Source organism: Acipenser ruthenus, chromosome 37 (genome assembly GCF_902713425.1).
Source record: "Acipenser ruthenus chromosome 37, fAciRut3.2 maternal haplotype, whole genome shotgun sequence".
NCBI classification, from domain to species: Eukaryota; Metazoa; Chordata; class Actinopteri; order Acipenseriformes; family Acipenseridae; genus Acipenser; species Acipenser ruthenus.
Window position 1 is genome coordinate 7,055,236 of NC_081225.1, and position 7,636 is coordinate 7,062,871.

The window sequence follows — 7,636 nt, forward strand, 5'->3', positions numbered from 1 at the left end:
ATGAATCACAGACAAAAAATGGATAGGCTCTTGGGTATAGTGGAAGGGTTTCACTTTTTTTTTTTTTGGTGAAACCTGCAAAGCAATCTTCAACAGCACGGTACATGCATTTATTAGTTTCTCACAGGTCACCTTAACATGACAATAGAGGTTATGTAGGTTAGAAAAGAATACGAGGAAAATACCAGTGTCTCATTTTAGTTATAGATAAACAAGGTATGGATGACAATCTAATGTATTTTCAAAGTACCTTCATTGGTTTGAATAAGCTGTGATTTGTTTGTGACTTTAAGCTTCTGGGGAATCTGACTCCCCAAGGATACCGCAATCTCAAATCGTTACATTTGTTTCAAGACTATTGTGGCAATGTGCCCCGCCCCTGTGTGCATTTGTGTGTTATATGTTGTACGTGTGCTGTGTTAATGTTGGTGTATAGGCATTGGTACACGGGATATAAACGGGTCTGTATAATGTATAATTGTATTTAAGCACGAGGATTGCACATCACTTCACGTGCATTTAAAGTATTTAATATGTGAGCACGAGGTTGCACATAATTAATTCACGTGCTGGGATTCAAGTGAATAATTAATTAGTAATTGAATCCCAGCACAACAGTATATATAGATGCACGTTTTACTCACACGGGGTTGTGTGGTTGATGAGTGGAGAACGGGAGAGAGAGAAGGAGAAATAAATTAATAACAATTGCTATCGCGTGCTGGTAGGACCAGCACGATACTTGTTTGTTTATTTTTACTCACCGTGTTTGTGTGTCTGTCCGTCCACCGTTTGTTTAAGTGTTAGTCCGTTTTGTTTGTCTGTTTAATTTGGCCTCAAGTGCCGTGTCCTGTTTTGTTCAACCGTTTATTTATTTGTTTATTAAAATACTGTGCGCTGCCGTTTGTGTTTTCAGTTTCAACCCCAGTACTGTCTGTCTCTGTGTGTTTCTTTCTGGCCTGAAGTCCTCCCTGCAGCTAGCCTGTCACAACTGTATATTGTCAAACAGCGCAAATGCCACAAATGCCCAAAGTTTCAATTGTTTTATTCACTGGTGGTTTTATTCTATACTGTTTTAGTTGCACTATTTAATGTGTTTTTTACACTGTGTTTTATTTATTTTTATACCCAAAGGGAGACCCCAATAAGGTGTTTTATGTATGTGTTTTTACCCTTTTATTTTACCACGGTCACAAGTGAATGGGACCTTAATTTTAGTCTGGTGCAAGTCATCAACAATACTTGATTAATTGAGGGTCTGGAACCAACTCCCCAGTAATGTTGTTGAAGCTGACACCCTGGGATCCTTCAAGAAGCTGCTTGATGAGATTCTGGGATCAATAAGCTACTAACAACCAAATGAGCAAGATGGGCTGAGTGGCCTCCTCTTGTTTGTAAACTTTCTTATAATTGGAACTAAAAGAATAGAGGGGGGAACACATTGGAAGCGGACCGTGGCCATTTTGAACATGGAAGGAATAGTCGTTGCACTGGAGCCTAAGCAATAAATACATTGAAGAGAAGCAGAAGGAAACAAAACAGCACAACTAAAATACAGTGAAGACTCTACATCACACAAAAGAAAGTGAAGTACTCTTTGCATTGTTGAGATTAAGAGCATACTGTTTCACAACGGACTGCGAGTATAACTCGTGTTGTTTATGTGAACGTCCCATTTGATGGATGCTAGTGTTCTAGTTAACTGTTACACGACTCCAGTACATAGAGACTGTGAATGGAATAAGTATACTGTTGGACTGGAAGATATCTTTATTGTATTATGAGTGCTGACACATTGTCTGTCTCCAGGGCTTGCCTTCTCTTTCCCTCCGTTCCAGAAGAGGGATTGCAGAGAAGACGGACTGCTGTATTACCTGCAGACACCTCGATTAGCGAGGCTCTCACCTACTAGAGTTCAGTATCAGTGGCCGGGTCAGAAGACTAATGCTCTTGTAGGGAGGGGCCGAATGCGAGGTGTGTGAATTAGCCCCGCTCAGAGAGTGAGATGGGGAGGGGAGAGCGAGTATTAAGGACGGATTGTTTTCATTGTTTCTCCAGGATCGACGTCACAGAGAGAGGGAGGAAGTACCCCCTGGAGGTGGGCATGGGATCTGGAATGAGACACTCTGCAGTCATTGAAGGTCAGGTGACACTATACTGGTATTGTGGACATAATTAATCTACCTTCTAAACAGTGTGTGGCATTGTGAAATGCTCCGGTGGGACTGAACTGTACTGTTTACTTGCCTGAATACTTACTGTGTGGATATTAAATTATAGCATCCCTGGGGAAATCATTGTTATTTTAGGGGTATTATTATAAGTTATTGTTATTATAAGTGTTCTTGTTGACATTTCTGACTGAAAAAAAACTGTGTTCTGTTGGTTTTTTGTTGTTTGACATAATAAAGAACAACCATTTTACACACCTGTCTGTGTGGTTCCTGTGCGCTCCTGGGGTGGGCCGTGGTCAGTCTGAGATCCAAACAATCTGGGGGCTATAGAAGGTTATTATAAAAAATATACTTACCTGTAAAGTCACACAAACATAACCCCTGACACATACTGTGTACCGAGTGATGGCTTTCCTTAAATAGCAATACTTAATTATGTTTTCTGAAAAAAAAGCTTTCTGAGCACGGTTGTTGATTTATCGATGGGAGCAAATTGATCCCACTTAGAATAAAATGGTTGATTATACAGTGAAGCGTTATTGGGAGTTACATTCATTATGGGCTGAGTAATTAGTGCTAAATAACTTTGCTTTGAGTGTTTAACTGTTATAACCAAAGCACATTAGCCTTTGAAGACACAGAATAATCAGACCGATAGCTATACATTTTCTTCTAGCTGTTACAAGCAGTTGTAATACTGTGAGGTCATCTGATTGAATGGATCTCATTGCCTACAAGCTTCTTTCAATAATAGCTTTGTTCAGAACTAAATCCTCTGCAATTCTGTTATTCAACATATTAAGCTGCACATATTTTGGTAGGTCACATAGACAACCTTGGCGAGATTCTTAAACACCAACCACCGATTCTGAGCTAATACTATAGGAAACACAAGCCAAGCTGACATGTCTTTTAGATAATTACTTTGTCAGCATAATAACCCATATCATTTCTATCTCAGAGCTATCCATGAACCGTAATTTCTTAAAGCACCTGCCATTGTGTATATTAAAATGGAATCTGAATCATAAAGCCTCTGAAACCTTGAAGTTGCAGGTCTATTAAATATAATGAAATGATTAAGTGTTTGAAGACCTGATCAGGAGTTTAATGGGTCTAATTTTATTTTAAGGACATGGTTGAAATGCTAAAATAAAATAATATTTGAACATTTTAGTATAATAACAAAGCTATTAAATACACAAATAAATCAGTACATCTCTAAACACTATGTTCCAGAATTATTTAGATCAAAAAAATGATATTTGTAACATTGCTCGTTTAAAGAAGATTAATACTGTTTTGGCTGGTTTAACAGACCCGAGTAGCACTGATCTTGGACTACCATATATAAGGTAATTCAAGGTTAGTGCTGTTCATGGTCTTTGAAAACAGCCTACAGTATGATATTATTTAATATATCTTAACAGATACATTGTTTCTGGGTTTTGTGTCGCATATGCACTTGAAAGGCAATTACAGTAATATAAGTATATATCCATATACTTACATCCATGCTATGTGAGTTTCCAAAGTGTATGAATGTGGCGGAGTGTCCCGCCCCTATTTATTATTATTTGTATTTTTGTTTGCGGCGCGGGTAAAAGCGCCGCGTCTTTTATTATTATTTAAAAACCCCGTGAGGATGCATGGCTGATCAGCTACTGATTATTTAAATAGCTGACAGTCATGCATCCTTACCAAACGCGTGCAGACTCTGGCCGGGGGATAATAAGATAATTACCAACTAGTTAAATCCCTCGGCCAGAGTATATAAACCAGCAGCTCTCTGCACTCGGGGTTGGGGTGTTGGAGTAGAGAGTACGGGGAGCGGAGAGAAGGAATAACATTTAAAAAACAATTGCTAATACGTGCTGGATTATCCAGCACGGCACTTACTTGTTTGTTTATTTATTCGTCTGGCCCTCGTGCCCTTTTGTTTGTATTTTGTTTAAATCTTTTGTTTGTTTATTATTAAATACGCTGAGTGCTTTTGCACTCGGTTTCACCCGCCCATCCACTGTTTTGGAGTCAGTTACTTCCTGGTCCGTGACGTCATCCACCACACCACTGCGAGCCAGACTGCCACAATGAAGGATTATGCACATAGAATACACATGCAGCCCTTATGAAGGTGTTATGAATGCACCATACTGTCCGACTCAAATGACCAATAAATCCTGTCTTAAACTTTAAAAAATAAATAAATACAAAAAAAGCACTGTTTCCATTACACATATCCAGATAGGTAACCATATACTGTATGTCTGAAGAGCCTTCAGTTAGTGGAGTGTTGAAAGATATTACAGTTCACAGTAGGTTGATGAGAGCCAAATCAGGTATTTATACTGTCTGTGCCGTGGGGAGGATTTCAAATAATGTCTTTGACCAAGTACTTGTATAATCTGATTGTACTGCCAGTTGTGTTACACAACAACAGATTCAAGTCAACCGCATGCAAGTATGTAGCCCTGAAGATATGGATATAGCACTGGCTGATAATAGAAAGAAAGAAAGAAAGAAATGAAGAGAGGGAGAGAGGCTGAACTGTGTTTTCTATTGAGAACAGATCCCCAAAGACAACACTGCTTCTTTCAAGAGTCCTGTTGCATGTGCTGTTTAAATTGTCTGGCAATTCTCTTTTTGATCTTGTTGTCTTGCTATCTTCCCCCTCTTGTCAGAAATGCTTTCCCTGGGCGGGAGGGGGGCTCCCTCTAGATTATTATTGTTTTGTTCTTATAAAGAATTATGAAACCCAGCTTTGTTTTGCTGACAAACGAAATAGGTATCTGCCTGACATGGACAGCTCTGTAAAGGCAGGCTTTCTTATAGAGTAATAATAGAATAGAATATAAAATAAACAGGCACTGTTTTCTGTGGAAGTCAGTCATTCTGTTATTAATAACACTAATTAACGGCACCTGTTCTAAATCACTTCATCTATATTAAGAAAAATTATCAGTACCTAAATATGGCTTCCCAAGGTTTTAAAATCCACACCCTATTTTGTATTGGCATCAATACCACTTTATTTTTACTGGTTGACTCATGCTTAATTGCATTGATCGCACGTTCTCTTTCCTGGCCAGTAACGCTATCATCAACCTCCTGCATAGACTGATGTGCGAGGGTTACTTTTGAAACTGATAAGTATACTGTGTTTCTTATAAATTAGCTAAAACTGCTATTGACCTCAACGCTCCATGTTACAGGTTGTGGGCAGGGTTTTCAAAAGTTCATAAATGATAACTCCAGTGTTAATCAACAAATCGGTATGTAGCATTGATTTTGGCATTTTCAAGAGGTCGTTATGCCTCTCTCGTTATTAAATAATCATGCTAACGTGATTTCTGAAATTATGCTGATTTCCGAAATAATGTTAATATCTTAACGAGCAGTGCTTCTTGCGACTATTTCTTTTGTTTGCGTGGGAATTTAAAAGCAAATCCGTGTTAACTGTCATAATGTATCAGGAATTAATCTGCACTTGGAAAAGGAGGGTTTTAATTAACGAAAGACTATAACTCACCTTGAAACAGAAATTTAACGGACCGCGGCTGTGACGCCGACGATACAGAGACTAGATAATCCAATTTGTAGTTATGGAAATAATTTAGACATTTATATACTTGTGGTTATGAATGAGATTTGTTCACTTGTTTTAACAATTTGTAACCTTAAGCCCGGAACACACTGCCCAGTGACATCGCAAGAAGGGATGCATGGATGCATAAAGTACAGTGGCAATGGGGCGAATCGAATAGGTGAAAAGATAAGGCTATGGCAGTAATAAATATCTACAATTTAGGCTAGGACTTAAGGCGACGTGATCATGAAAACCACATATGACTGGAGACATGCATCTGTTCTCTCTCACTATTAAACACACACACACACACACACAATATTCCATCGGTTTGTATATGTCTGTGCCGATATTCTTTTTATGTGGCAATGTGGCAAAGTGATTTGCAGTGTGCAGGTGTAGAGGTGATGCGGTGCTCAAGTAATGACAAACAACAAAGTGAAATGATGATTTATTTTATAATCCAAAAGTCACTTGACAACTGTAAATAATAATTACTGGCAGTACACAACTATGTGTACTGCTCAGTAAAAACCACAGGTTTCACAGTCAGTCCAAAGTGAGTGCTTTTAAGTGCAACTGGTGAAATACAATTATTGATGAACAGTAGTGCAGTGTTGTCCAGGTTTGGTGCTGGCCTTAGCGTCAGCTCCCGGATCGTGTTAGCCGCCTAACAATAACAAACAAGTACAATCAGAACGACAAACAAACAAACGCAAAACACTCACAGTACTTTTTGGTCCTTTAGCAATTGTCTTTCATAACTACTACAAAAGGAACAGATTGCTTTGTCACATCCCCTGATTTATCCTCAGTCACGCCCACTTTGTAGCGAGTGCAATCACGTATACCCCAATCCATGACTGACACATCGCCTACCGCATTAAGGCGACGACTTCTGGTTTTGTGACTCCGCCCCCTTTCCGGATGGCCGGCTTCCGACTTAGGGCTCTCTGTTTCCCTTATACAGCGCCCTCACAGGTCGGGAGGGAGATTTAGATCCAAGATTCATTCTTTCTCTGTCACAGGCAACAACATGTTTTTTAGTACATTTATGGAGTTATAGATTGTATTTTAAGGGTCTAATGCTTTTTGTCAGTCTGTCTTACAGTGAAACAATTGCTATTTCAAATTAATGTATTTGATTTAATTAATTTATAAATTATAGTCGGCTAAAGGTGAAATCGGGAGTATTTTACTTTTAGTAGAATTTGTATTGTTTTGTTTATTTTTTTTCTTGTGTGGTTTGGATTTTTGTTCACAAATTGAATATTGTGGTGTTTATTTACCACAGTTTTGTGCAGTTGGTTTGTTTTTTAGTTTTATTTTAACACTTATGTATTTTGAAGATTTAATAATCATGGTGTACTTTACACTACTGCAAGTACTGTGTCCTGAATTAGTTTTTTTTTGTTAATATACATTTAAATGAACTATTGTGCAATAACTGTTAACAATACAGATTTTAAATCTACTGTTGTGCAACAAACATTTTGCTGTTAATAATAATGGTTTTCGTTATTATATGGAAAACGACAAATTCGATGATTAACGTAACATTTTTCAGCAGGTTTCATTCGACTTGTAACTCATTATGTTAATTCTACAGGGTTATGCAAAACGTTTGGCCAAAGCTGTATATGTATATTTGTACGTAATGTGATGCGTACGGAGAATACATTAATGTTATTTCAGCGTAATGATTTATACTTTTTAAATAAACCAAGCACTGTAAATATGTGGGTTTGTGTGCAATTTCTTTATCCTTTTTTAAACCTGACATCTTGATATTTCTGACAGCCTGTCTCCAGACATGTCCCATAGGCATTATGTGATGGGTAAACAGACGGTGTATGCCACTGTCGTCTTAACACTA